Source organism: Agelaius phoeniceus, chromosome Z, assembly GCF_051311805.1.
Source record: "Agelaius phoeniceus isolate bAgePho1 chromosome Z, bAgePho1.hap1, whole genome shotgun sequence".
Taxonomy (NCBI): domain Eukaryota; kingdom Metazoa; phylum Chordata; class Aves; order Passeriformes; family Icteridae; genus Agelaius; species Agelaius phoeniceus.
In genome coordinates, this window is record NC_135303.1 from 58,542,542 (window position 1) to 58,570,026 (window position 27,485).

The 27,485-nt window shown below is 35.5% G+C and overlaps 1 long non-coding RNA gene across 2 annotated transcripts in view; it reads right to left on the reverse strand.

Annotated features, from left to right (window-relative positions):
• The window catches only part of LOC143692197 (uncharacterized), a 248,540-nt gene extending 223,874 nt beyond the window's left edge, over nucleotides 1-24,666 (reverse strand). For both annotated transcript variants that reach the window (XR_013180061.1, XR_013180062.1), the window contains exons 1-2: nucleotides 24,560-24,666; nucleotides 23,547-23,604 (exon numbers count right to left, since the gene is read on the reverse strand). This is a non-coding gene — a long non-coding RNA (uncharacterized LOC143692197). The remainder of the gene's footprint in view (nucleotides 1-23,546; nucleotides 23,605-24,559) is intronic.
• Between the last annotated feature and the right edge of the window lie 2,819 nt (nucleotides 24,667-27,485).

Consider the following 27,485-nt stretch of genomic DNA (forward strand, 5'->3'; position numbering starts at 1 on the left):
GATCTGCATTTAGACCAGCCAGTACTCTTCATAGTTATGACACATTACCTTCTGCAGTTTCTGCAATGCCTCTATCCCACAAATAAAAAGAAAATGTCATAAGAAACTTTAAGTTTCCTAAACTAGTCTCCCTTTGACCACTGACAATGAGGACCTATTTTCACAGAAATTATAAAAAGGAAGATATAAATCCCTTAATATCTCTGCATGAAAAGTAACTTAATATGTCTCTTTAACACATTTATAACATTTATTTTCCTTGTACGTATTTTCTTTGATTCACTAAAGCACTCAAAACAGCCCAAGAAAAACAAATGAAAATAAATAAGTGAAAGAAGATGAAGAGCAGCCTTAGACATAGCCTTGGTTTACAGTTTAATGACCTCATGAGGAGAATAGTGGACTACTTCATCTGAGGCCTGATGCTTTTATGTTATATTAAATTAATTACATTTAGAAATATTGGTACTCCAAGACACAATTGTGACTTTCCTGAAACAAAGCTTAATAGAAACTCAATTTTTACTAGTACAGACGTGTGGACAATTTTTTTTTCCCAGTTTTTGATTATTTTTACTCCAAATATTTGCACAGAAGAGAAACATAATTCAGTTTTGACCTGAAAAAGATTCAGCAGGGAAATTATTTGAATGCCAAATGTAAAAAAAATGCACTTTACTCTTTCTTATACTATATCAAAACATGTAGAAAAGGTACAAAGTCATTGAAATTTTTGTTTGCTTAAACAAATGAATGTTAACATTATTTTGTGATTTACACTGCAGGGCTTTTTTTGCTTATTATTCCTAAAAATTTATTCTGTCTAAGCTTTTAATAATTACCAGTCACATTTGCTGGTACAGATACACCAGTACAGAAAGGATTTTAATATTATGATGAAAAAATTAAAAACATCATAATAATAAAAAAAATTAAACACATAATGGACAATGAAAACTAGAATTTGAGAGGGAGATCCCCATCCCATTTATAACTAGAAAAGTTTGAATGCACTCACTTTTCCCTCTCTGAACTTGATTTTTCTTTAATAAAAATGTCTATAAAACACTTAACATTTTACCTATTCTTACTCCTCAATTGAACTACAGCTTTATAAAATATAGAATAAGATTTAAAAAGAAAAAAAAAAAGGGGACTAGTTTTTCCAGTAAAAACAAAATGCAGTTTTCTACATGCATCATGTGTTCTATTTAATACAAAATTTTATGGCCGTTTGAAAATTAGGTGGAGAGTGATGCAAACTTTAACAGCATAGTCATGCTTCTGAATATGATAAAAGAACTAGCAAAAATTTTCCCTATCCTTCAGTCAGTTTGTAGTTCTAGAACTGCTATAATTTGAGGTGAAATACCTGGAGAGTGTTAATAACTTTTAATGCCAGTATGTGTTAATTCAGTGAAGTGTCATGATTCAAATGTTCTTTTTGAAAGTATGGAATGTTAGAATTCTTAGAAATATTTTATCTTTATATTTTCCTTCTTGAGAACGAGGGCATTCTGTATACGCTCCAGGAAAGACTACTCCTGACAAGAATTTATTCTATATACAAGAGGCTATCACTGCACTTAAACATCAACCAAGCCTTAAAAATAGACTACATGCACAGAGAAGAACTGAGAATTGATTCGTGCAGGCAAGTCAAGGTCTTAATCACGTGTGTATGTCATGATTTAGGAATGGTACCCCCATATTTATTGCTTCTCTGAGACTCTCTAAACCACACTGCCCCTCACTCTTCCCCTCTCCCACCCCAAGGCCCCAGTACCTCCACCACACTTACTCAACCAGAGGAAAGCACTCCTGCTGAAAAGACTCTCTTACCCCCACCCCAGGAAAGATGTGATGGGGTATAGAATAGCCTCTAGGTCCTTGACATGCCCCTCCTGGCTGGAAACAGGATGGTGTGAATATGTATGGCTCTATAAAGCTTTAATTCTCCTCAATTTTTGTCTAATAAATCCCTTTTATTTTGAGGGGAATTTGTATGAGGAGTGGCTGACGTATTCATAGATAATTCTTTTACTCAAAATTTACATTATGCTGAAATACATGCTACAAAAAATGAGATTTTTTTTTTGAGCAACATTCTTTTAATTGCATTTATTGGAGGAGTATTCAATAATTTACAACACTACAGAAATTTGTTTCACACTTTCCTAATTGGATAATTATACATGCAAGAGCTATGGAATAAAATGGGAGAACATTAATTAATGGGAAAGTTTGCCTCAAATTAGTATTACCTTTAAGAAAGTATGATTCTTATTTATGGTATTAGTAATTAATTCACCTTTTAAAATTTTACATTAAAATATACAAAAACTAATGTAAGCAAGCCTCTCTAGGAAATATGACATAAATTGATATAATTTCACTGCCCTGAATTAGTAACATAATCTTTAGCATCACTTGCAGACCCATCCTTTTTCAAAACGTGAAACTGAAATATTTGCACATTTCACTTTACCCTCTTGCATGCTTTAAGACTGATTGTAAGGACTTCTTTCTTTTTATTACATGATGGCTATCCAGAGCTAATGCTAATTTTGACTGGTGCATTTGCAAGTATGTAATTGCTGTGTCAGCATCTGATTACAGCAACGGCCAACCAAACACCATTTTTAAAAAATATTTGCCTCATAGCTTCATTGCTATTTTACTCAACTATTATCTCCAAAAGTCATCTCCTCTCCAGTTTCTATCACCCTGATGCGTTTAAAGAATAATCAAAAGAGCACAAAATGTCCTGGCTCTCTTACTTCTCCATGTAAGGTCAGTGGACATATACTGTTACTTTGATAATTATTCTGCTTTATTTCAAAGCAGATGTAATATTCAAAGACATGTAATATGAAATAAGCAGTTCTTGAAAATTATGATTCATAAACAGAATACACTAGGCTGAATTTTGATAAATAATTTATGCCAACTTTTTCCAAATGACCTTTGTAACTCAATCATTCCAAATGACCTTTGTAACTCAATCATTCATAAATTATGAAGGCATTAAAGCATATGTAAATGAGATATTTTACATTATATTTGTATATATGGGCTCAAATGGAAAATCTGGATTTAACTACAAAGGACAGATACAAATTTCATCACTTCCATTGATCATTAATTTTTTTGATCATAAATTTTTTGCAGGGAAATTTACAAATTTCAGATAACAGTTGCATATTCTGCTCATTAACTCACGATTTAAGAAATTTAAATCTATCAACATGTATATGCTAAGATGTGTACAGGAAGGTTCACATGTGAGTGTGAATTTACCATGAGTGTGTGTGTCACGTTAGCACATATCTTTAATTCTTTATGTCCTTAAAGCAAAGATTATTTTTCATTATCAATCAAAATTCAGTAAAATGTGTCAGGAAGAGACAAATAAAATAGTTATCCCTTGAAACTGGTCTTTAATTGATTCTGCTTTGATCTTTGACATAAAATAAAAAGAAAATAAAAATAAGTGTAATCGTATGAGTGTAAGGAGCAAAAGTGTTTTGCACTATAAAGTCGGGTATAACATCATTTAAAGTGTTTTTCTATATGAAGTCACCTATTTAGTCATGTAACTAGAAAGAAAAGTTTGAAAGGAATTAATCTACAAACTTCTTTGGGATTTCTTGAGGAAGAAGCCATGGATTTATTTAATAATTTAAAAAATCACAAAAGGTGGAGAAGAAAATAACAAAGGAAATCTCATGGAAAATAGTTTTCTGGGGATTTGATTCTTTCTTTGTAAGAGATGCCCTTTTTCAGTGAGTCCAGGAAAGGAAAAGTATCTTGTTTCCTCTAGAGAATTTCAGAATGGTTTTGCAGCAAGAAAAAGTTAGTGCCTTAATTTCCTTTGGCAGGTGAAACGCTATTTGGAAAAATAGAGTTGGAAAAAATAGAGTTTTGGAAAAAAGATCTACTTCTTCCAGGACTTTAAAAAGAAAAACAAAACAGCAACAACAACAAAAAACAACAACCAAAAAACCCCGCAAAAATAGGTAATAGATTGTATTAAATTAATACTTAAGCTAATTCTGCTTCAGCTATAGTTTGTCCCCAAATATTTTTGCCAAATAACAACAATTAAAAAATTTTAGAAAAAAAACATTTTCCAGTGCACCTCTTCCACAAAATAATTATAAAGAAGGTGAGATTTCTGGAGGCTTCTCAGACTTAAGTAATTACACATCATATTCAGCAAGGCATAAAGAACCAGAAGCATTCAGGACAATTTCTGAGTTGCTATAATAGCAAGTTTAAAGAAGAAAACTTCACTGCTATATATCCAATTTCATTTGGTAAGCATGAGAACATATTTTCAGTGGAAAGAAGTCCAAATGGCTCTGTAAGTAATTGAGTCACTGTGTCTTTGCTTAAACTATGCAGGTATGCCAAATAAATAGCATGGACTTAGCAGAGTAGTACAGTCTGTACAGTCAGAGGCACATTCTTGTGATCCCATTTTCGGTTTTGATTAAAAGAAAATCATATCTGAAAAATAGAAAACAAAACCAGCTTTGCTTCTAACCTTCTCAAATTTGATGCTTCCTTATTCGACAAGGAGAAAGCAAGTGTTCAGTATTGATCAGTCACTGAAGTTGAAATGTATTTTGAGAATACTGCCTGAGAAGTGAATATGCTGGCCCTTATTTGCTGTTCATCATAGAAATTTGGTACATATTACTTTCTCACCTTTGTAGCTACCACTAAATACCTGGGCAACTTGCTGTGCATGAGGAAAAGACAGATTAGCTGCAAAAGGGTAAAGTTTCCTGATCCTTTTTTTCCTAGTTGAGGTGGTCTGAATAATTTTAAGAGCTGTCTTAGTAAGAAAAAAGGTGGAATAGCAGTGATTATGCAGACCTGCTGTGTGGAAGCAGTTACGTGTGACCTATACTACATGGAACGTAGATTTTCATTTAGAGAGAAAGCAGTAGAACTGAATTAGTTGAAATTGCAGAATGCAATTTTTTACAGAACAAAATATACAGGGGTGATAACATTCAGTGCAGCTTATGCTTGCTGTATCTTATTCTTTTTTGCCATGACCTCATGGCCACATCCAAACTTATAATCAAGTGCTCTGATTTGAAAAGCCAAGCAGAAGTAGCTAATTGGGACTACCATGAAGTGCTCAATTGTGATTGTCATGTATAAGGAACAGTCAGTTCCTAAGGAGTAGAAGGACAGCATGGGTGTTGTTTTTATGTGATTAAGAAAAAATTTCTGCTAAATGCATGGATCTAGGTTGTGATATTATAGGTAAGAGGCAGACATGTATTTTTAAATGCTTATTAAATTAAACTGCATAATCTTTCAAGTGTGAGAGCCTCTGAAAGACCACTGATGAGTGTTCACAATAGACAGAGAGGAAAAAAAAAACCAAAACAAAACAACTTTAATTAAGCCTTAGATCAGCTTGAAACAGCATCATGCTTAAAGGCCTTCTTCCTTGTTTGACATTTTACCACTGTTTAAATAGATAAATAACATTATATCATAAATACATATGAATTATATAATGAACAATGTATGAGAGCCTGCTTACCAAGATTTTCCCATCTCTCACAACTTTATGAGGCTTTTTATTGAAACATTGGGTAAACCAAATAATTTCAGCACAATACTTACAAATGCTTTTCCTGCAATCATAGTCTTGAGATTTCTTTTAAAAATAAGCCAGAATAGAATAGATTCTGTCTCATAAATTTTCACAAAGATCCTTCCTTAACAATCCTTCCATAATTTTCCATAATCCAGTTGAAGGGCCTTCAATATTCATGCACGGCAACCCACAACCCACCAACAGCCCACCAGGGATTGTAAAGAGTAACTTGATTTGGAGGTTCTGTTAACAATGTCATATTTCCACATATACCCAGCCAGATTCACTAGATTTCCAAGAACCACCAGGCAAATTCAGCAAGACCATCTGCCTTCCAGGTCCATTGTACTTTGAAGATTCTTAACAGCTACTGTTAAATTAGTGTTATCATCCATCAACTCTTTGTTCAGTCGAGAAAGTGGATCTACACTCTAGGGGTGGAAGGAAGTAAATTAATTTATTTACCTGTGCATATTTATTAGTTTACGTTGTGTGAATAAATGCTGCAGCTATTTCCCGTGAATCCATCTTTCATCATTAAGTGTTTTTATACTTGTGTGTCTCTTCTTAATTCCAAAGCCAGATCATTCATGTGATGTACTTCCTTGTAGAGGAAGACAATTAGCAGCAATCATTTAGAAAAAAAGTAAATGTTTCAGTGGAGCAATTAATGCTAGAAAAACTGAAAATATTTTTCATATTGACTACATAGATGTAATAAAACCCTTCTAATTTACACCAGCTCAAAGATCACCTGTAACTGATGCTTAAGAATTACATTGTCTCCATAGTTGTTTTGATTTTATTATGAACTATTTATAAGAGAAATATTCATGTTGCCTCAACAGAATTTATCTTGGAAGAAGAACTGTGTGTTCTAATTGTTTTCACAAAATTCACTAAACTGTATGAAAATCTGCAGCAATGAATATATGAAGAACATAGTCCAAGCTTAAAGACAAGGCTAAAAACTCTTCTTTAATAATAAATTATTCTCAGTAAATATAATTTATTCTAATGACTTTTGACTTAACCTCTAATAATCTACTTTGATGCATTCACTAATTCTTTACTGAGGAATTCAAAATATAGTAAGATATGGTAGTATATAGGAAAATACATGAGAAGATAGAAAATGCAAATCTCTCTCTTGTTTCACATTTCTAGACTAAAATTTGATCTCTGAAAAAGTGAAGCAAGTGTGATAAAATACCACTTAGTTATGAAACCATAGGGCTCAGAGGCTGCTAAGACAAACTTAAAAACTGGGGAGAAGTCTAAATTCAGACAATGTACATTCACTTAACTGATTTTGAATCAATTAGAACAACTCTGAAGCTGATACATGAAGCTATAAATTTCAAAGAATAAAAAGAGGTGCAGAAGGAAAGAAGTCTTCCTATGTGTCCTAGGTTACAATATAAAGATGTATTCTATTCCCATCCTCAAGAGCTGTTTAAACCAGGAGGGGCATCGTTTCCTCCTGTCAATGGGCCCATCAATGCCTTGCCACATGACTCAGAGATAACTCCCTACAGGAACCATTTCTGCTTAATGGGTAATCAAGGACCCACCTGCATGATTCAGAATGATATCAGCCCAATGTGAGATCCTCTACCCAGGGGGGAGAAGCTCAGCATCCCCACCTGGATAAAATCTGGGATTTGGGACAGGGCAAGCTGCCCTTACCTCTGGTTTCCAGAGAACAAGAGCTACCAGATCTTTTCTAAAGGATCACCACTTCAACAAGACCATTTCATCTGGACTGCTACCACCACCCTAACTAGTGGGGTGTCAGATTGTATTCTGACACTGTCAGTGGTTTTTCTTTTGTATTATTGCATGTATTTTGGGCTTTTTCCCTTTTCCTAATAAATTGTATTTCTGACTTGGAGTCTCTCACTGGTTTTGCTTTCAAAACAGAACACTATGTCATGAAATGGAGACAAAACTCTGAGGTCCTTCCCTTTCTGAGTAGACCACACAGAGGTGGAAATAAGCAATGAGGACCCTTTTGTCAAGAGATAAATAATTCTGCATTTTCAGGCCTGAACAGAACTTCCATTTCAGATACCATATTACATTTTTGTGAGTGACTTGAGAAAAATTATACCCTTCTATGGACTTCTATCTGTCTCTGTTCTGTCATTGATAAGTCTGTGTATGGAGAAAAGATATGTGCCCATCTCTGCAAAGAGGAGTTCTTTAATTGCTTCCTAAAAACATTTTCTATATGTTAGGTTGGCATGAAATTAGTTAATATATTGTAAGCTGAAGATGTCTTTCTTAATCCACTATGTTTGATTTGATTCTAGACTGTTGTTTTGCACGGTAAAAGACAAAATGTCAAAGAAAGTAGGATCAGAGATGGAAAGTGGAAAAACAGAGTTGTTCTAAGAGTCTGAAGGAATTTTTCACTTTCTTTGGAGAAGATATCATGTGCAGAATGTTTGTGTGAGTCCCACAGACACATATACTTCACCTATTTCAGTCAATATACTGGATTGACTAAAATACTGGCTGAGATTTAACTTGCTAGTCAGTTTAGGATTCCAAACTGCCCCCCCCCCCCCCCCCGGCAATGATTCTTAATAAAAATGTGTGCAAAATAATCTCAGCTTCACAGCATGATGAGTGAACTTCATGCTTATTTAACTACTTTTAATGTTTTGATTTATTTATTTGAAACTTTTAATTGTGACTTTTCATTCTGTAGATCCACCATATATGTGTTTAATATCTACTTGTTCTTCAACAGATTCCTGGAAATGCACTTTCTACTGAACTGCAAGCTCCGAAAGCACATGTTCACTCAGGTATTTGTACTCTTTTAGGCCCAGTTTCCAAATCAATTCTGATGTGCAAGTGTAACTAATTCAAGGAGAACTCAGGGGAAAGTGCTGCCAAATGAACTGGAAAGTTATCATCACATTTTCCTTCCTTAACAAGTAGAAAGAGCTGTTAAATTTTTCAGACAGACATACCAGCACCAGGCAACCTGAGATGACTCGTCATGCTAGAGAAAGCCACGTGAGATTAGATTTACTCTTGGAGACCTTAAGTCTGCTCTTATAGTACTGCAATGAATTTTTTCACAGGTCTGACTGCTGAACTTGACATAGTCTTGTCAAAAAGCACTAGGTCAGATTTGCTTTGAGGTTTAGTTATCTCTACAAACCATTGGGCTTTCAAGAGGAAGGTGGGAGAAATAGATGGGTTCATTCAGTTTCCGCATCTCAAAGTACCAGCTGACCTTGATGTCAGAAAAAAGTAAAGAACTCAGAAATCTTTAGAAATACTTAGAAATTCTACCATCACACAAGCCAGTTGAAGTAGTTCTCAACCCTACGCTTCTCTTTCTAAAGCTACTTCTGCCCAGATTTTTGTGTTACAGAGGAATGTAACACAATGTAAGGAATTCAGTTATGCTGAATCCCACCAGCAGCTGCTCCCTGTGACAAATACTAGACTGGGGTATCAAAAGCCTTTGGTACTCTTGCAGGGCCAGCCCAGCACCCTCCCTTGTGCCTGGACAGTAGTGCGGGGAGAGCTCTTTGATTTTAAAACCCAACATTGAATGCTGCCTCTGGCACATTTTGATTCTGAGCAATTGGATTACTGAACAAGGCCCAGCTGCAGGCTTTATTGCCATGCCATTCATTTAAACAGATTGAACTTGATGTATGAGGCTATGAGAGAACTTTACAGAACCTCATGTCCTTGGAAGTTATTTCTTCTCCCCTCCTCCTTCCTGTTATTCATAGAGTCAACAAGACACAGAGATACAAAAATCAAACTTCCAAAAATTAAGAAAATATAAAATTTAAACAAGTCAGATTCTTTAGTCAAAGATAAAGGGAGCAGGAGAATTTTGGAGCAGTCCAGTAAGTTCTGGTACCAGGGTAGAGTAAAGGACCTGAACATGGCCAAAGGTTGCATTACAGAATGGCTGGCAATAGATGTAAGTAGTAAAATCTCTGTCTTCTCCCTTTGTCAACTGTGCCCAGCCCAGGCTGGCTGGTTCTCAGCTGCACTGGGAAAAAAGGTAATGTTTCTAGGTTCTTCCTGTGGAATATTTTGTGGAACAGCAGTCATCTCTGCTAAGCTAAATCCAGCAATATCCTCACTGCAGGCAAGTCTGAGGTGGGAGGTGTGAAGTGTCTCTGGTCACAGTGGACTTCTAGACAATCTGCCCTTTGGCTTAAATTTGCTTTTGTAATGTTTCTTTGTCCATCTTTAAAGCTGATGGAAAACTGCCCAAGGATGGGCAAGTATCTGAACTGTTAACATGCAACCTGCTGTCATTCAACTTGAAATGGCGCTGCAAATGAGATTGTCTGTGACTTGTTTATCTAAAACCGTTAAGAGAAATCAAAGTCTGTCCCAATTATTTACAGTATCTACAACTTCTGCCTTTTCAGATTATCTGCAAGAAACATTTAGTCAAATAAAAAGCTGAATATGGTGTACAAAATGGGAAGGTAAGAAAGAAAATCATAAACAAAAGAACTAAGATACTGTAATCTTATATTTTAACATATCCATGATCAAATATCGAAGCTATAATGTAGAGTCTATTATTGTATTTGTGGGGTGCCCCACGGCAGAAAGGATTGATGAATCTGCCTCCATGTTCTTAGAAGGCTAATTTATTATTTTATGATACTATATTATATTAAAGAATACTAAACTAAGCTATACTAAAGAATACAGAAAAGATACTTACAGAAGACTAACAAGGTACTAATGAAAACTCATGACTTCTTCCAGAGTCTCGACACAGCTTGACCCTGATTGGTCAATAAGTCAAAACAATTCACATGAAACCAATGAAGCAACCACCTGTTGGTAAACAATGTCCAAACACATTCAAAGCAGCAAAACACAGGAGAAGCAAATAAGATAATTATTGTTTTTCTTTTTCTCTGAGATTTCTCAGCTTCCCAGGAGAAGAATCCTAGGCAAAGGGATTTTTCCAGAAAATATGACTGTGGCAGTCTGTTCAGGATGCGCTTCAGAGGAGAAAACAAGACATTCAGGACATCTTTTAATTTCATTTAAATAATATTGTGTAATATATGGGAAATTCTGCCTTATTTTTAAGATTACAACCACCCTCCACTAGTAACAAGTAAAAAGTTTCTGAGAAAGCTTTCATGTTGGAAACATATTGAAGGATTGAGAAGAGGGCATTTCTGAACTGGAAAAGTTCCTATGGACCAAAGAATTTAGATTAATTGTGCTAAGTATTTACAGGCTGAAAGAAGTACCTATGAAGTTTCATCTTTCCAGACCTAGACATATCTTTAAAAAGTTATCTGCCTTCTACTCATTGTGAAAGCTGAAGTTTGTAGATTTTCTCATATGTTTTCCCAAACTTATACCTATTTAAAAATAAGCAGTTAAACATCCTAACTTTAAGGGGTATCTATGTTTCCTTCCCCATCTGTAACAACTTATTAACAGACCTCAAGATAAAGGAATAAAATATTTTAATGAAATGCCCAAGTTGTTTTTAATTTTTTTACTTTTCAATACATTATTTCTGTTAGCTTTCATGGTTGAATATCATGAGATCAAGCTATGATTTGATTAAACTAGGAAGGTTTCCAAAAAATGTTATAATGCTCTTACATACTCAGCTATGATATTTGAGGAAGACTGTGATATAAATCTTCTGACAGCAGTGACCATCAGTTTATTCTGTAAATATTCTTATTCCCATTATTGCCCAAAAAAAAGATAATTCATAATTTTTTTCAATTTCTAGATCTATGCATGTGCTTTAATGGTCACAATTATCTTTTAGAGATTTAATGTATTTTACTACTCATGCATCACATACAGAACAACCAGGGGATCACATCCAGCAGCATGTTTTAGTGAAAGGCAGGTCTTGCTTGACCTGATCTCCATCTGCGACAAGGTGATCCACTGGATGAGGGAAAAGGCTGTGGATCTTGTCTGCCTGGATTTTGGTAAAGGCTTTGAAACAATTGCCCACAAAATTCTCCTGGACAAACTGTCTGCTCATAGTGTGGACAGGTGCACTGTTTGCTGTGTTAAAGACTGGCTGGATGGTCAGGCCCAGAGAGTGCTGATGGATGGAGTTTTACCCACCTGGTGGCCAGTCCCTAGTGGCCTCCCCAAGGCTCTATGTCAGAGCCAGTTCTGTTTAATGGCCTAGATGAGCAAATCACAACTGCATGCTTAGTGTCTCTCTAAGCTGGGTGATCGTGCTGATCTCTTGGAGATTAGAAAGGCTCTAGACAGCAGTCTGAACAGGCTGGACCAATGGCTCAAGCCCAGCTGCGTGAGGTTCATGGTGAAGTGCTGGGTCCTGCCCTTGGGTCACAACAGCCCCATTCCCTGATACAGGCTTGGGGCAGAGTGTTGGAAAGCTGCCTGGGGGAACAGGACCTGGGGGAGATGGTTAAAAGCAGCTGAACAGGAGCCAGCATGGGCCTAGGTGGCCAAGAAGGCCAAGAGCACCCCAGTTATCGGAAACAGGCCAGCGGGACCAGGGAAGGGATCATCCCCTTGTACTTGGCCCTAGTGAGGCCTCACCTTGAATCCTGTGTTCAGTTCTGGGCCCTTCACAACAAGAAAGACATTGAGGTGCTGGATCATGTCTGGAAAGGGCAGTGGAGTTGGCAAAAATGTCTCCAGAATAAATCCTGTGAGGAGAGGCTGAGGACACTGGGGTTTTTTAGTCTAGAGAAAAGGACACTCAGGGGAGATTTATCACTCTTGCATTTACCTGAATGGACAGATAGCAAGGACCTTGTTGTAGCTATGTGGGGAATGGTCTCTTCTCCCAAATAATAAGTGATAGTGATATCAAAATTGGTTGAATAGAAATTTTCTAATAGAGTTTTGAGTATTAGATAGCAGGCATTCTTTATTGCAGTTCACTGGTAGCTCAGAGGATCCTTCCTCTGAGTACACCAAGCATCAAGTGAACAGAGCTTTATCATACACACTGATTATATATTCATTAACTATCCCTGCTTACTTGATATTATTCCAGAAAAAGGAAAAATATTTATTTTATTTTGGAGATCAAAATAACAGAATAAGGGTACATATATGTATTCCTTTATTTTGCATAGTTGCACCTCTGAATGGAAGTCCTTACGTGGTCTTTTAGGGGGTCTTCTTTATTGGTCTTCAGCATCCACTGCTGTAATATCTTAGGTGGTCATTCCTTGACCTCAGCTCCTGAGTAAGCACAACACTGGTTTTTTGCATGACTCCTGCTTTGTCAGCCTTGCAGAGCTGAGCTGGTATTTTGCTTGCCTAGGTTCCAGCCCTTTTCTACTTCTCTCAAGGTGTTTTCTTCTGCTGTTCTGTTCTGCTGTCCTTATCAACTGATCAACAGGAAACAGCATCTAGGTGTCCCAGAGAAGATTTAGATTTGATGTCAGGAAAAATCTCTTCTCTGAGAAAGGGTTGTCAAGCACTGGAACAGTCAGCCCAGGGACACATCCCTAGTACTATTTAAAAGAAGGGAGGAGGCTTGGTGCTTAAGGACATGGTTTAGTGGTGGACTTGGCAGTATTGGGTTTCCAACTGAATCTTAAGTGTCTTTTACAAGCTAAACACTTATTTGATTCTACAAATTAGGTCTTAAATGAAAAATATTCTGTTTATTCATTTGGTTTTGCCTTGTCTTTTACTTTTCAAAATTCTCTTTCGGCGTGAAATGGTTACAACATTCTTTAGTATGTAATTACCTAGACCATTAACACAAAATTTGAGATGTGCTCATAATTCAAAGCAATGCAATAATCCATGCATTTAAAAATGTGTTCTCTTTAGGGAAGAATTAAATGTCCTGTCCATTCAGTCTTGCACAACAATTACAACAAAATGGTTTCAAGTGAACTGGTGAGTCTAATAAATTTTAAATAATAATGATACATTAGGATCTGAATATGCAGTAAATCTCTGTTGTCCTCTTTCTTAAGTACATAAAAAAGAATTTTTTTTCTCAATTTTTTCCACACTTTTCTGTGCATTCATACCCAGGTTATTCTTTCTTTGGCAATGCAAATCTAAACCAAAGAAGGTAGACATAAAAAATTACAGGGTCAGAGTTTCTAGATAAGAGCTCTTGGATCAAAGCTCCACCTAGCCTAGCATCCCATCAGTTGTCAAGCAGGAACTGTCACAGAGGGAAAAATAAAGCAAATAAAACAATATCTTCAAGGTTTCTGGTGACAACAGTTGAGACTTTGACAGGTCCTGTGTTTAATGCCTGTCTTGGACTTATACTCTATCAATTTGTCTGATCTTTTTTGATACATATGTACATTCTTAGCTGCTGACAGTATCTGGAGCATTAGATCCCACGTAATATTCCTTTTCTCCATTATTTTAATAATTATTTAACTAAGATTTTCCAATCTTCCAGAACTTTTATTTATTAATCAGAGTGATTTAAAATATTTTACATGTGTTCTTTTACGCTATTGCCTTGCCATAAAACTGGTTTCTAAATACAACTCCTTCTTCCCATGAGTTCATTAATTCACGAGTATATATTTCAGGGGAAAAGTTAAGAACAGATGCAATATTTGGATGGAGATACCAGTATACCCAACAGTTTTCTTTTTTAACAATGTCAGGACTTTGACTATCGTGGGTGTCCCATTCCTTAGTTTATTACTGAGAAATAATGTCATTCCAAGTACTGGACTATTGTCTGGCTTTAAAAGAGATTTGTTTCCACAATTACACAGAGACATTGTGACTACTAACCTGTTGCCATTATTTTCTTTCAACCAAGACATAGGGTCATCACAGGATTTCAATTTAGCAATCTATAGTATCTACTGCTTGAACTAAGATTGCAGTAAGATTAATTGAGCATTAAACTATGAAACAAATGGGGTTGCTGGCCTCACGCCCCCTAAACTTCAAATATATATTTAGCAATTTTATGTGTTTTTTGAAGAGAAAAAAGACAAAGAATATTCTAAATATTGTCTTTTATAAATTGTTATTGCTTCCTGTTACGAATTATGAACAGCTACCAAACAAACAAAATTTCAGAGATGTTATTTTGCCTGAAAACTTTCCAGGAAACATAAAAAGAAATCACACATCTTTAGAACCACAAAAATAAGGTGTATAAAAACATTTTACTTACTTTTGAGCGGTATCTCCAGAGGCCTTTCAAACTGCTGAATAATTAATTATATAGGCACTGCAAAGAATCCATTTCATTATTTTTCCAAAAGTCCATAACAGTTCTTACTAAGACATTTCAGCTTATTGGGTCAAGGTTTGCACTGAGAGACTCTGGCTTATGGATGACTGATTTGGCTTTCTGTAACAGCTTCAGCCTGACAGGTCAAAGTCAATGTATCATACCTTCTTATATCCACCTCTAAGAAAAATAATAAGATAAAAATCCCACTATGCCCAAGAACAGAAACATTTATTTTGTCTGGCTGTGTCTTTCAAGTATTTAAGATATATTCCAGCTGAAATGATATTATTTTAATTCATTAGGACATGGGTAACCAGTAAGGTGTTATACAAAAGGAAAAAGTCAAATATGGCACTACAGTGCCATTCTGTGTATTTGCATTAGCCAATACAAGGAGAGTGACCTATTTATAGATGTTAAGCAAAACAAATATGTTGTCTTTAAAATAATAGATACAAGGCTCTGTTTACTTAAAGTCACAAAAATTTTCTTGTTTATTTCATTACCTACTGACATAAGCAATATAAGTAGCCTTATAAATTACTTGGTGATAAATTACATAATAATCAGGACTGCATTTCCACTCTCTACTGTAGACATGGTATAGCCATTTGCCAAACACAACAGTAATACAGCCAATCTTCTAGGATCATGGAAATATTTACCTGCTTAGACCCTTTGTAGTGCTATACCAGGACAGTAACCTAGTGTAGACAGCACCTATGAAACTTTATGCAGCTTTCTCTTCCCACTCTCTTGGGGTGTCACAAATTATCAGGCACAAAACTCTCTTCTAAAAAAAAACTCTAATCCCTTTTGTCAGTCAAATGTGGCCAACAGAGAATCACCTTTTGCAGAATGTAGCCATGTTCCTCAGTCCTGCAAATACCAGGGCAGTTTTCATCTCCTCATTAAACATTTTACAAATTAACTGGCCTAGAAAACATGCATGCGTACCCATTATATATTTGCCCTCTAAGCACAAATATGTATATAACAGGATGTTCTGTGGATTCCAGTGCTTTGTATTTAAGAAATGATGCCTGTAATTTTTTTCCAATTTACCTATCTACAGAAGATCATTTCTCAAAATCAGTGTGTATTTAAAGAAAAAAAAAATAAGCAGCATCATAAATCATTCAGCAAACACCCCAACTCTATTCATAGCCATACATATGTTGCCAGTAATACAGATAAATATAGACTCATAGAAATACACACACAGACTTTGAGAAAATATGCCTCTAGACAGAAACATATTGTGCATATGCAAATAACTGTCTGGCACTGAAGCTTTGCCCTTTAGCATTCACTTAACTGTATCTCTTTCCTACGCCTGCTCACTCCCATTTTTCCATCTGTTTATTTTTTCAAAGCTTCATTTAAGAATATGGTACAGCTTCTCAAAAATCAAGAAATATGGTCCTGCAAATATAACTGCCAGGTATAACATAAAATATAGCTTGAGAGAAGTTAAAAAAGGAAATGGAGGAGGCTACATTCAAGTTTTCCTACAAAGGTTACAAATGGGTTTTATCCATTCTGTCCCAATGATGTTCATTTCTGGTTAGTTTTCAGGTCTGGTTGCTATACTTTAAAGAAGCTGTATAATCCAGGCTTGTGATCAGCTTCCTTAATTTATTTCCCTTGAAATGACAGGACTGGCAAAGGCAGGCTGGCTTCTCAGATGTCTAGATTACACTGTAGCTATGGAAACAGGTGTTAAAATGCTATGAATTTCAAGTTACACTGATATTCTGCACATCACGTTCTGTACTGATGACAGGTTATTTTACATGCTGACCAATACAACAGCATCAATCTTACTGATTTACATAAGACTGTCAGGTAAGAGAGTCTCCACAGATGAACTTGGGGAGTTTTCTTGAGGTTTTATTCTCAATATGCACAAACAGTTGAACATGTGCATATGCAGGGGTAGTACCTGCTCCTACACTTTTCCCAAAGTCTTAAGGACATGAAGTGCAGGTGCCAGAAGTCAAATCATAGTGAATTTTCCAGCATAATAAGTATTCACTCTTTTTATTTTCTTTGTTGAAGAAACTACCTCTTAGTCCCTGTTCATGTAAAGAACTGGCTCAGGTCTGAAGACCTGCAGTGCTTTCCTCAGTTTTGCATAAGGCTGTCGGGAAAAATCCAAAAACCTTGGATGGATGGATGGATGGATGGATGGATGGATGGATGGATGGATGGATGGATGGGGAAAGTATAACAAAATAAATATATTTTTTCTTTGGTACAAAATTTTCTGATTTCCATCCCTGCCTCCCATTGTGACTTCTGTAGAGGCTACAACAGCATGAGGGTCCAGGTAGGAAGCCAGCCACTTCCCCTGCATGGACTTTATCTCAAAAAAGCAGCATATTGTACTACTACTCTTCATCATCACAAACAGTCAAGTCAGAAAATAGGTTTTGTATGATTTTGCATCCAGATGAATGATCTACGGAAATCACAAGTTTTGAAAGAAACATTCCTGCTCTCCCCCAGGCTTCTTCTCACTGTCTTTGACACACCCACATTATCTACTCCCTCACAGTCCTGATGTCTGGGTGGGAGATTTATGTTGCTCATGTATATAGACATTCTCCAATCAGCTTAATATCTGCCTCCTCCTTTGTGCCACACAGTCAGTCCAATCCTTCCTGAACATGCCTCTTCTATCAACAGGGCCTTTTTTAGTTTTCTGATATTCATTCAGTTTTTAATATCTCTTATTCAGAGCAATTCAAACAGTGATGAATTTCAGTTTGCTGTCAAACTGGATTTTTATTCCTCACAGTTGTGTAAACTGAAAAGCTTTTCCTTCCTGAAGGAACTGGAAAACCTTTTTTAAACTATGTTGAAAATGTATATCATATTTGGCATAAAATTTTATCTTGCCAAAGCTTAGTGTTAAATTATTTTCTAAAGCATGATAAACCAATAATCACCCTAAAAAATTAAAAAAATGTGAAGGATTTCCTATATAGTTATAAAATTCATATATGAAAATATCAGTCTGAAAAATTAAGATAAATCAGTCCAAGAGAAATAAAACACAATAGAAATAAGGTAGTAAAACATGTAAACTACATTACCAGTGATATGGATGATACAAGCTGCAGTCTGAAATCCCCTATTAATAGTTTGTGCCGCTGTGAATGTGCACACTGCTTCATAGCAGTTTCAAGAGTTTATTCTGCTTTCAAGCAGCCCCTGCGCAGCTCAATTAACTACTTTACATAAACATGTATGGAACAGCACAGAGGTAGTTTACTTTGTATGGTGAGGGCCTCCTCACAGACATTTGAGAGGAGACAGACATAAGGCCAAAGATTCTGTATGAGGCATACCATCACTATTATATAAAAACATTTCCAGGAAATTGTGAGTTTGAACTCATGTCACAGTAGAGTAAAACATCTCTGCACACCAGTGCAGAACTTCAGAGTTATTTAGTTTTCTGAATAAAATATTCTATAAATGAAAAGCCAAAAGGATTGTTTCTAAAATTTTGAAATACATGTCCTGGAAAATCAAAGTTAAGATAAGAGTAGTTATCATACTTTCCCCTCTAGTTTCAAGTTAAGGTATGATCTAAAAGCAGAATGAAGAAAAAGGAGCTTAGTCCCTCTTTCTCATGTAGGCAACACCAGTCAAGCAAATTAAAGGAATAATTACTGAATTTCAACACCATTTCAACACATTTACATGATTGGATGAAAGATGTTTGAAGGCCTCTCCTGTTTTTCCTCCCTTTCAAACCCTCTCTGTTTTTACGCTGAAGCATTCACTTTAGTATAACAGAAGTTGTATGCAACCCTTCCTTACTATATTAACTAAAACTGCACTACTGAAACCCAAGTTTTCAGTAGTCACAGCCTTGTCTGGTAACACCTGTAAACTAATAATACAGCTTTTTCTCAGCTATTCAAATTTTTAAAAGCATTACCCACTTCACACAGCAGGGTCTGCTTTGACTGCTAGCAGCAACAAGCATTTAAAGGCCAGTTCAGCTTTCAGTTTCTTGTCCCTATCCAAGGCCTTAAGAGCTGATGTTTCAGGAGATTTCTCTGGGCAGACAAAGGATCTTAGATCCACTGCCTCTATGGCAACTGAAGTCTTCAAAGGACTCATTTCTTCTAGACATAATTCATATGAATGACACTTTTTGCACTATTACATCTAGTCAAGTCCTTCCCTAAGGAAAACCTGATTCTGTAATGTCCAGTCAAAATAATTACTCCACAAGACACATGGTTTGCTCAAATAATTCCCCATTAATCAGCCTGCACTGGTTTTAGGCGTGGGTCCCAGAGGTTAATGAATGGATCATTAAATCTACTGTGCAATCAGTCCCCCAGAGTATGCCCATTTTTTGCCACATCACTTGTTTAAGCAAGCATTCTACTTAATAGCAAAGACAGAAATTATAAACTCAGAAGCAGATGATGCAAATTATATGCTTTTTAAAAAATCTTCCCTGCAAGTATTTGGCAACAAGATGAGAAGGGTGGAACAAAATTTTCAGGGGAGAATGATTTTCAAAGCTGTATCATAAAGAGGTTTAACTTAAGGGGAAAAAATAAACAAACCACAAACTAAAAAACAACAACAAAAAACTCCTCATGGGGTTATTTGATCTCCTTCAAACACTCACACCCATTCTCTGTAGGAAGCTAGAGAAGCCCGTCTGGGATGTGAGAGATCTAACACACACATGAAGTGTTAAGTATCACTGGCTCCTGCACAGAAAATGTCATCATTCCCACCTCCCAGTTGGTATCTTTAAATAGCTCACGTTATTTATGGTGTACATAGTGTTAATGTCCTTCAGTTGTTCTATTTTCAAGGATGGAAAAGCAGTTGCTAAGCATTTCTAAATGACAGCCCCAGGGTTCATTAAAAATATGGCAAACATTTGCTAAGCTCATTAAGTGCAATTTTTGTGCGTGTGTGTATCAGATTCCTCCTCTGCATGTTATGCGTGACCAAACATCTATTAACCCTAATCCCATTGATGAGTCTGATACATTCAAACTAGCAATTAGACAAAACAAAAGGGATATTTACTGAGAGACTCATAAATGGGCTTTCATATTGGTCTAAGCTGTTGCAAAATGACAGTTTAATTCCCTTCTGTTAATCCCCACCTACTAGAGTACTCCCTTTGTTTGATTATAGGTTGTCAGATTTAGGGATTCTGATTGAATCAAAATTTTAAGTAAACCAGAAATACACAATAATTACACTTGCTAGGCACTGCTGCCTACTGTACAAGTAAAGTAAATGAAACAAAAATTTAAATGAAATTCAAAGAAAGGAAAAAGGATTTCAGGAATCACCTATTTACAAAAATAAATACATATATTTCCTCCATCTAAATGCAGGGGGAAAAAGTAACTTCTGTTTCTTTGTACAATAACATGTTTTGATTTTTTCCTGCTAAACACAATCTTTCCAGAACCAAGAGCATATCTCCAGAGCCACAGAGAAGACATCTTAAACAGAATGACCTTTCTAGTCTGCAGTCATGCCCTTCTCACACATTTTTTTCAAACAATGTGAAGCACAGACATTATTATGAATTCTGCAAAATATTTGCTATATAAATTGTCAGATAGAGAGTCCTGTATGGAAATCCTCAGAAACATTTGTTAGGAAAATATATTCCCGTTTGTAAAGTAGTGCCTACACCACCATTGCGAGTCTTGTCAGTAACATTTAACAGTGCAAGAGCTGGTTCTGTTCTATAAAGTATGAACTAGGCTGATATAAGTTAGTAAGGAGAGAACATCATTTATGCTGCAGAAAACTAATACTATAAAGTTTTCACAACACAATGGCAGTGATTTTCAAGTGAGAATTTCTGAAGTTTACATAGATTAAAGCAAACTAGTAAACGAAAGCCCAAGACTCACTCAGTATATTTTTCTCAAATTTTCTCTTAAGAATTTTTTTTTCTACTAGAGGGATTTTTTTGTTTAAGTCAAAAATATTATGTCCAACTTTTATGCTTTCAAAAAGATCAGTAACAATATGAAGTAATTTTCAACTAATCTCTTCTAGTTTTCCAGGAATTTCACTTCTTATTAAACAAAGGCTTCTGAAAAGTGATCATGCAGAAAACCTTCAGAAGAAATACTCAAACACAGTAAAGATTTTTAATTAATTATTCTAAGCCAATTTAATCAGGAGTAAAGTAGCTCCTACTTTCAGAAGAACTGTAATAATTATATACAGAGAAAATACTTGTGTATGTGTATAAATACAGAGATTCTATAAGTAATTTTAAATTGTATTTTAAAGCAAGGTTTTCCCCCAAAAAATCTTCAATGAGAAGGAAGATGCTGCTGCTTTTTTAAGATTTAATGCTATAAATTCATCCTTTCAGTCTACTAGTGTGTACTACTGACCTAAATCTTCTATTTAGTTATTCAAGAGACATCTAACAGAAAAACACTCCCTGAAATTTCTGTTACCCACTCTGTACTGTCATATTTATAGATTTATTCTTTCTATGATGGTGATATTTCTGTGATTCCAACAAATCACCTGTACAGGGACACCTTCCACATAAGTTTTCAGCTTCTCTTTCCCTCAATACAATCGGTATATCACTATTTCATCAGTATATTTTCATTAAATATGACAAAATTTTACTAAACAAAAAAAGGCAGTGGAAAGGTTCAGAGTGCAAAAGGACTCTCTGAGCTGTAGTATGTATGCTTGGACATATTTCAGCTTTAAAAAAATTCTAGCTTCAGATTGACCTACTTCATAACTCAACAGAAAGAAAAACAAATCATCATGGATTTTTTAATAACCTAAAATCAGCAAGATGCAATCAGCAATTACTCCATTAAAAAGTAGTTGTGGCAAAAGAGCACACCTGTGTATATATAGAGCCTTAAGTAGAAACATTGATAAGTAAAAGACTCATTAAAACCAAAATCAACAAACCTTTAAATATTACATTTTTGAAACATAATTTTTTTCCTTAATTATGCATTTTTATTAATAATTTTCTCTCTATTCCCTGCATAAGAGTTTAAAAACAGACGTGTGTGTTTTGTCTGAATAGATACTGAACAATATTCAAACATAATATACATTTTATAGCATGGAGAGCAAACCTGAAGACTTTTGGATCTGAAGATAATGCAGTTTAAGCATTTTTTCTGTTCTTGCATCGGTGTGTGTTACTGCTCCAAATCCACTACTCAGAAAATTTTGTCTTTGATATAACTCCCAGGACAGAAGAAGAGATTTATACCACTGAGGAGACAGAGGGGCCAAGGTGATGAAGGTCTGAAAGGCCATAAATTAATTTTTCTTGTACTTCTGATTTTATTCTTCTTGAATTTTAATACAAAACTGGAACCAGGAATTTCACTGTATGAGCTTTACCATTCTTTACCAATTCTTCATCCTGCGTTTTACCTTGTTTCAAGCCAACGTAAGTTATTTACTAAGTGGATTATTGCAAAGTAATAGAAGCATGTTCAAATATGGTCATATCAGTAACACTGAGAACAGTATGTATAATTTCAGTTAACAGATCAGATTAAATATCTTATATTTGCAAGCTTAATTAGTCTTATGTACCTCTCCTTCCCCCCCTTCAGTTTTGTCTTTTTGTGATTTAATTAAAGGAGGCAAAAATGAAATGAGCCCTTAGTCATATAAAATCACCTAAGCATGAAGTTCAAATGACCTAACAACATCTACATATGTTTAAACAGGCATATTTTTCCAATTGGTTACCTGCACAAGTAAGATTTGAGATAGTAGGCACCAAGGGCCAAAGTTTCCAAATGCTACACTACTCCAGCAGTCAGCAAAGGACTTAGGGGATTTTAAAAGCAGAAACAAGAGAGGCAGACAATTGTTTTGTGCAGAGCTTTTCTTTCAACTTACTCTTTGCACAGGAGTAAAATGTTTTAGGAAAAAAACTGAAAAACAGATTCTGTGTCCATTTTTACCTTTACATCATAGAATATCAGTTGTCTGCTCTGCAAAATGCATGCAGTACAGGGAATAGCACATAGCCAATGTAGAAATTAACCACCACACTTTATGGACGTAGTAAATAATGAATTGCTCTAAATTAATTTACCACAAGGTTATCCCACAAGGACATTATATATATAATCAAATGCAACAGTAAAAAAAAAATTAAAATGGTTTTCATAATTTTCACTTCCTCTTCCCAATATATACTTTAAAAATCAACTGGTAAAGAGGTGTAAAGACTTGATCACACTGTTGTTTTACCTGGACATCCAGAAAATATTTTAATATAATCTTAAGCAAGCTTATTTACAGCCACACTTACTTGCAGTTAGGCTATTATAACAGTTAGGTCAAAGTTGGCTGGAAATCTCTCATGTCTCATTTTTTCTGCTTATTTTTTTCTTTGTTTTTTCTTTGCTTTACAGCATTCATGTGAAGCATTTGCCATGGACATCACTCACAGTACTGGAACATTAGACATTCCTTTCCACTGAGGCTGTCCTTAGACCCATTTCAAGTTGTTGACAGACATGGGCATTGTCAAAATCCAAATCATGAAGGTATAACACTGCAGACACGATGGTCCAGCTGGGACCAAGTGGGATTTCTGCACTGGAAGTCTGGTTTGGGAGATAAGGCTGGTTTAGAAGGATAGAAGTATACTCATAGACATGCATAACTCACCTGTTCAACAAGTAGCAAATTTCCAGCTCTCATTCCTTCTTCCTTTGATTCCCCTTTCCTTAAAACAGAACAAACAAACAAACAAAAAAACCAAAAAGCCTAATTCCACCAGTTTGCAAAAATTTGTGAAACCTCTGAGTGTGTCTGACTTCAATTACATTCCAGACATTTACTTTTTTCCTCCTTTATTTTTTTTTATTTAAGAAAAGCATTTTAGCAAAGAAAAAAAATGGAGAAAAAAATTAATGAAATATTCAGATTTAGATGCTGAATCCAAAGAAAAGCCAAGCAGTTTTTCAAGAACTAAACTGTAACTGTAAATCTACCTTTTAATATATAATAAATTAAGCAAAACCAACAAGCAAACAAAAAACCAAACCTGACAAACCAAAATAGTAATCAAGCAAACAAAAACCATCAGCACTGAGACAGGTGTCCTTCAAGAAATGTTTTTTAAATCCAAATTTTGGAAACAACATCTGTCTGAAATCACAGCTGTGGACATATGTTAGAATGGAAGGAAATATAATGAGATTTTTTTGTAATGCTTTACTGCTAGTCGTGTAGTAGAAACAAAATATCCACATTAAATACACCGTGTTCTTTTTCAGCCTGCATCCCGCCTCTAAGCCCTTCAGGCCCAGCCATTCAGGCAGAGTTTGCAGATTTTCCACTGGATTACAGAAAATGATGCCAACATGAGTATCCTTTCACTCACAGAGCTCTAATTTAAATATATATCCTATTACAATGGCACAGCAAGTTTCTACACCTCAACCATGCTGGCATTTTCTCTAGAGAAAGACAGAACAAAATGGTCCACAAAGGTCCCATTCACACTGAACTGGCTTCTGCTAAAGCCGTGCATGGCTGTTCAGTCACTGAGTTATGCAGCAGGAAGCAGGCACTCAAGGAGCTCAGGCTGCACCAGTGTGTGTCAGCACCACAGCTTCAAACCTTTCTGCTCTAGAAACCTTTGCTATTTAGCCAGAGATGTAACATTGCAGACCTACCTGTTTCAGGTAAAATTCTTCTCAAAAGCAGGTGCATGGGAGGTTACACATCAACAATCAGTCCCCGTTACTCTTAACAGGATTTGAGCATGCTGCTTTAAAAACTTAGCCCTTTAGGGCGATACACATAGCATAACAAGTAGCTGCTACAAATGGCCAGGAAGACTGAATGTGCAATTAAATAGCTGTGTTTTCTGAATCAATATGAATTGATTGAAAAGTAAACACTTGAGCTTAATCTATTACTGTCATATAAAATCAGCCTTCTTCCTAAGCAGCACTAAGAAATTTGGCCTGACCTTTTATGTCTACGTGGAGTAGTGTCTTTCAAAGGAGGAAAAATCTGCAAACTCTCTGTCATTCAGAGCAGAAAATGCATTATTTTGACTGAATTCAGGTCTGTATTACTAAGTATATTGTATTCATTTGTGGACTTCAATCAGCTGTCAACTGCAACACCGTTTCACCAAAACTGTGTGTTATGTCTTCAAGTTCATCAGGCCAAAATCCCTCTGTGTCTGAAATTCATATAGCTCAATCATTACACATATGGTGTCCAACCTACCCTACAGAAACAACAGGCATGAAACCATTATCAGTTAATTGTGCTTGAAATAAGACCAATTACACATAGTGAGGGGAAAAGAACTCCTAGATTCACTGAAATAGAAAGCAGATTCTTTATGAGACTGAAAAAAGGAGTAGATTTGTGCTCTTAATTAAATTCTACATTCAAAGCACAACAAAAATGAGCTGGTATCTTTGAGAGTGCAACAGGGGCAAGGAATTAAACATATCTTCTTTCCTCAAGACTTACAAAAAAAATGCTTTAACAGCACTATATGCCCAAGTAACATTCTTTTATCTGTGTACATAAATTTAAAGGGGAAATTATAATGTCTAAATAGTGACTGGCTTAGGGGTAATAGTACATCAGAATCCAGAAAAAAAAATCTAAAATGGAAACAATTTGAGGACAATAAAATAATACTCACAGAACTAAAAATTGAATCAGAGAAAATCAAGACATGCTAGTTTTTGGAATATGTCTGAGACTCATGAACCAATCAGTAATTAAGAATTCCTTTAGCTGAAAGTTGTGGGCTTTTTCATGGACTCATAACCTAAGGAAAGAACTGTTCTCAGACAGTGACTGGTAACCTCAAGCCCAGCCAGAGTTCTCATAATGGTTTATAAGATAAAGTAATCTGCCTCCTAAAAATATTATCCCCTCTGTTCTCAGCCGTTAAAAAAAAAAAAAGAAACCAACAAACCAACCCCCAAAAAAAGACTGCATCTCAGTCTCAGCATTCTACTTATCATTGTACCTGTGAGCCAAAAAATTTTCTTTGCTACATAAGTTGTACAGACTTCTCCCACTGGGTCAGTGGGATTTCATGGGCAGTGTAATACAATTGTGAATGGAATCCATGAAGTTAATTAAAGTAAAAATTACACTGCAGTTGTTGCACTTTATTTTGTTGTTGTTGTTATTGTTGTTGTTTGTGTGTTTTAGGGGTTTTTTGGGGTTTTTTTCAAGATTATGTTCAGGGGGAAAACTACATTTTTTATATTTCTGTAAAGGCATTCCAGCATTTTAAGTTGTTCTTGATTTGGGTCCCAGAAACTTAGGACTTCTCTCCTTGAGGTTTAAAAACAGAGATTTCTGTCCTTTGTTATTCTTTACAGAAAGGAGATCCTACAGCCAAAAATTCATGCCTGACATAATTTTTAGAACTAAAAGGAACTCTTACTCATCCAATCCAGTGCTACTGTTTAAAATGGAAACAAAAACATTGTCAAGACTCAAGCCTGCCTATAACAAAAAATCTTAAATACTTTGAAGCCTGGGTTACTAGGTTGTCTGTTTTGCACCTGGATAGGAGACTCAAGCACAGCAGGGATCTACAGTGTTTGCTGTGCTTTGTCTTTGGCTGGCATGACTTGAGGTCTTTCTTCATCATCTCTTTAACTTCACAAACTTATATCTACAAAACAGTTTTAGAAAACATAATAAATATGTATTTCCATATTAACTGTATGCATAGTTTTTATATAACATATGGTTTTGGATGAATGGCTAATATTTAAAGTAATAGGAAATTTAACTATGGATAAAAGAAACTGTTTTTTTCAGATCTCATAATGACATTTTCATATATTTATGTCAATTATAGGGGGGGTCAACAAAGTATGAAAAAATTACTATTTTTTAAATCAGGGAGATACCAAAAAGGAAGAGGAGGGAAAAAAGATCATCTTAAGTCTGAAATCAAGCAAATCTCATTTTCTTGTTAAGCACTAGGCTCGAGTATCATTTCCTCTTAACTGTTCCTCAACAATAACTCCTTAAGAGCCATTGACAAGTTTTGCCCATAGAAAGTGAGCAGGGACAAGTACCAGCATGCTTTGAATGTAATATGATTGATGAAATTCCTGCAGAATTCTTTCCGTTCTTCATAAATAAAGTTCCTGCAGTCCTTATTCAGGCAAACTTCCATTGAAGGCAATTTATATTTCTGTCTGTAGCAGCTTGTGTCTCCACTACAGGACTACCAGATAGGAACTTTATCCCAGTATAATCTTTTACACTGGTCTGTCTGATACCAGAAGGAGGATGTAGAAGGATTTTCTGTTCCAACTCTCCACACTGTGTCTCAGATTAACCGGGGACTTGACTGCAAGAAGTTGTGACTACTTTCTTTTTTCTTTTTTTCCAAATTTAATAAAATTGAAGCATGCCAGGATCACATGTAATTTACTGTAGATGACATTCAGATCTAACAGAGAAGAATTTTTTTCTTAGTTAATAGCAAATGTAAGATGTGGTATTTCAAATAGTAGATCAGATGTGTGAAGAAACATCTATATCACCACTTATATGTGTGTGAATGCAAAGGAAAACCTATAAAGGTCACAGTCCGAC